At 41.0% G+C, this 3,999-nt stretch overlaps 1 pseudogene; it reads right to left on the bottom strand.

The window, feature by feature from the left end:
- Positions 1–845: 845 nt before the first annotated feature.
- Positions 846–1,456, bottom strand: LOC150006348 (transmembrane emp24 domain-containing protein 2 pseudogene; annotated as a pseudogene).
- Between the last annotated feature and the right edge of the window lie 2,543 nt (positions 1,457–3,999).

Here is a 3,999-nt window from a genome sequence, read left to right as displayed (position 1 = left end):
AATGAGTGGCCACTGCCACTGATCAAAAACAAAATAGTGGCTGTAAATCACTCACCACAATGAAATCCAAGAGGCTTTATTTAACCCTTTGCCATCAGAAACCCAGATTTTTCCAATTACACAGGTGTATACCTCCTATGAGCTGAGAGTGGAGCAAGCCGGTGCCAGCACAGAGAGAGCGAGCTACCGTTAGCTGAGGCACCAGAGAACTGGCTTTAATAGACCTCTTACAAGGTTAGGCAGAAATAAAAAAATGTTTATTAACTGCTGTCATCAATTTAGCAACCTACGGTAAAAATTTAAGAGGGAAGATGTTGGGTTGTCTTATCTTTTAAGCAAAAACAAGATAAAGTCAAAACGAACCAACCTGGCAGTGTACTCCAAAGTCACAGAGCTCTGTCATTAGGTGAGCAGGAAGTGTCAAGATTCAGACTGTTGTACCTCATAAGGACTAGGCAAAATGAACCTTTAATGACTTGAATTGCAGGATAAGGGGTCAAAAGAACGCAGTCTTTGGTAAAGCTCTATCATGAACAAATTGTATTTTGATTTTGAAAACAAAAGAAGCTCTAATAAGGACTACATGCCTACATTTCATTTACTGTGTTCAAGCTCTGGAATAATGGAGGCAAAATTCAAATAGGAAATTGTGACAATCAAATATCAAATTTTCACTATCACTTTCCTAAAGAGATGTTTTTCTCCAATATCTATTCACATTAAGAAACATGAGCTGTGAGTGTACAATTCAGAAAATAAACACATACAAACTGATGACATTTTTATGATCAAGATGTTTTGGTAAACAGTGAACTATGAGTTTCAGATCTTGAGGAAAAGGCTTCTTAAACAACCCTTTGGACTTCAAAAAATCTCATCAGGTAGTAGATCTGTCCCAATGTTATGGCAACTAGAACAAGAGCTTCAAAGAAGGACCAAAGGACCACTCTGCTGTTTGTGTTGTCGTTTATTACTTGCTCTGTGTATTCTCTCCCGAACTTCCATGTACTCCTGCTCCTGCTTCACAGGCTGTCATCTTCACTATGAGCTCATTAATCTTTTCTTCTAACTTGTTCTGGTTAGCTTCTGTTTCCATGTCTTGTCCCTTTGGGGCCTCTCCAATATCAATGGTGAACATCACTATCTTGGGAGTCATGGTGGACATCCTATTGCTAAAACAAAACTTGTAGGTCCCGTCCATGTGAGTGGCAAATGTGTATTTCCCACTGGACCCCCGGTCTCCTTTGTAAATTCCTTCATTATCAGGCCCTGTAATCTCCATGTCGATATCCAGGATGCCACCCTCGGCCACCTCGAAGATGAAGCCCATCTTGGTGCCTGAGGTGACCTGCTCGAAGAAGTATTCCTCGGCATGTGCATCGACGCTGATGAAGTAGCTTGGGGCTGTGGCCAGGTGGGTGGCCAGGAGCACCAGCAGTTCTGCGAGTGTCACCATAGTGGGGCAGGGACCAAAGCCAGGACCGGGATTGCAGCCTCCAGAGCCCCCCCCCTTTCTTTTTAAAGATTTTGTTTATTTTTAGAGAGAGGGGAAGGGAAAGAAAGAAAAGGAGAGAAGCATCAATATGTGGTTGCCTCTCACATGCACCCAACTGGGGACCTGGCCTGCAACCCAGGCATGTGCCCTAACTGTAAATCAAACCAGCAACCCTTTGGTTTGCAGGTCGGCCCTCAATCCACTGAGCCACACTAGGCAGGACAGAAATTCCTTCTTTTTAAAGAGTAGATAGATAGTATTCCATGTATGTATATACAGCATTTTTCTTTGTCTGTTGATGGACATTTAAGTTGTTTCTATCTCCATGAAGTCCTTCTTTAATAGTCTGTTTATTGCAAACATCTCAGTTGTAATTCACTGTCATTATTCTGGAACGATGTTGAAGTGGTGAAACTAGAAAAGCCGGTGTCCATGCTGCCTGTCAGCAGAGACAGGGATTGAATCTTTATGGGCACTTTATTCAGATGGTCGGTGATTTGAGAAGACAGCAAGTTTGTACCCTAACAGACCATTTTAAATTCCATTATAAATGGACCCTTTTTATAAGAAGAGTGTAGGGAAGGGGTTTGGAATTCAGGGAAAAAGTTAATTGGATAAAAGCTACAGCATTCTTTCATCTGTGTCCTGGGCGGTGGTTACCCTGGAGTACAATGACTGAGATACCATCTTGATTGCTTGCAGTCCTCCTGAGGTGCAAAAGTGGAACTGTGAGAAATGCTCACAACAAAACACCGGGACACAGGACTTGAGCAGCAAAGCGAGACGTTTAGTCAAGAGTCTGCAGAGTTGGGCGTACCACCAGTCAGGAGCATGTGCACGTGAAGTAGACAAAGAAAACTGGTTTTATACTAATGCAGTTAGCTCCCCCTCCTCCACCCCTCCCCTCTCCTTCTCCTCTGTTTCTCCATTACTGGTTAATGTGGGTTCACAATCTAATGCTATTAACTACTTAACTCAGGGTGTGATTAACTAAGGGTAATCTAGTTATAGGTCTATCTCCAACTTATTTGCAAAGTTATCTAGCTATATCTTCCTATTTCTCTGTGTTTGGTGATAACAATCTTCTTCCTTTTGATCCCAGAGATATCACATATATCTCGTTTGAGAGTCACTGGCTTGTTTCTTTATCCCTAACAGAACTGCTTATGGTTTCCTGGAGTCAAGGTGGGGCATTCTTCCAGTTCCTGAAACAGTAGCTTTTTATATACATTGATTAAAAGCATATTAGCTGTTACCTGAAACTAAAATTTTCCAGCATTTGGGTCCCCCAGCAGCTTCCTGTCTTGTGACTGCTTCTTGACATTCTCTTTACACTGAGGTAATGTAGTTTATATTCATGCTGAGGACAGGTGCCTCCTTTGGGACCCCTTAAAACAAGTCTTGGACACAGAGGGGTGTGGTCCTGCTTGCAGACCCACTGCCATCAGTGCTCTCTGTCATGTGAGTAATAAAGGCTGTGTCTGTACCACCCAGTCCCCCTTGTGGATTTTTTGGCTTATCTGAATAAACAATTGAGATCCCGGGACTCGACTTTCTGTGTTAATGAGTGTGAACATTTTCCCATATTTGTTTTGTCAATCTGTACCCTCCTTTTAATTTTTCTACTTTTAGTCTCAGTGAAATTAGTTTAAAGCAAATCCCAGATATCAATTCATTGCTACACACATTGGTGTGCAGTTCTGAAAAACAAAAATCAGTTGATTTTTTTGTTGTTGGCTGGTTTTGGTTACATAACTTTTTAAATTTAGTATTTAGTCCTTCTTGATTCATTTTGCTGACAAATTTGATGGCAGAAGCATATTATTTAAAAAATTGGAATCTGGTTTTTAATATTAAAATATTCTTAAACCAGCCCTGGCTGGTATGGCTTAGTGGTTTGAATGCCGGCCTGTGAATCAAGAGGTCGCCAGTTCAATTCCCTGTCAGGGCACATGCCTCGGTTACAGGCAAGGCCTCTAGTTGGGGGCATGTGAGTGTCAATCAAGTGATGTTTCTCTCCCTCTCTTTCTCCCTTCCTTCCCCTCCCTCTGAAAATAAATAAATAAAATATTTAAAAAATTCCTAAGCCAAATTTTCTACACAAAATAATATTTATAAAGATGTCTATTCAGAAAACACTAGTATTATACTGGCAACTACTTGGGCATTTAGATTTTTTAATATACATCAGTTGAAGAGATGCTTGACCTTGGACTTTGGAAAAGCCTGGCTTCTTTTTTTCCTTCTTCTTTCTCTCTCTTTCTTTCTTTCTTTCTTTCTTTCTTTCTTTCTTTCTTTCTTTCTTTCTTTCTTTCTTTCTTTCTTTCTTCCTTCCTTCCTTCCTTCCTTCCTTCCTTCCTTCCTTCCTTCCTTCCTTTCTTTCTTTCTTTCTTTCCTTCTTTCTTTTATAGCAGTGTGCTGCACCCTTAAGGTTCCGTGTTTTGGCTGACTCAGTATCCCCCTTTCCATGGTGCTTCATCAATACATATCTATGTTGCCATTAG

Source organism: Furipterus horrens, unplaced genomic scaffold (assembly GCF_987537825.1).
Source record: "Furipterus horrens unplaced genomic scaffold, mFurHor1.1.pri manual_scaffold_6, whole genome shotgun sequence".
NCBI lineage: Eukaryota > Metazoa > Chordata > Mammalia > Chiroptera > Furipteridae > Furipterus > Furipterus horrens.
This window is presented reverse-complemented; position numbering and strand designations above follow the sequence as displayed.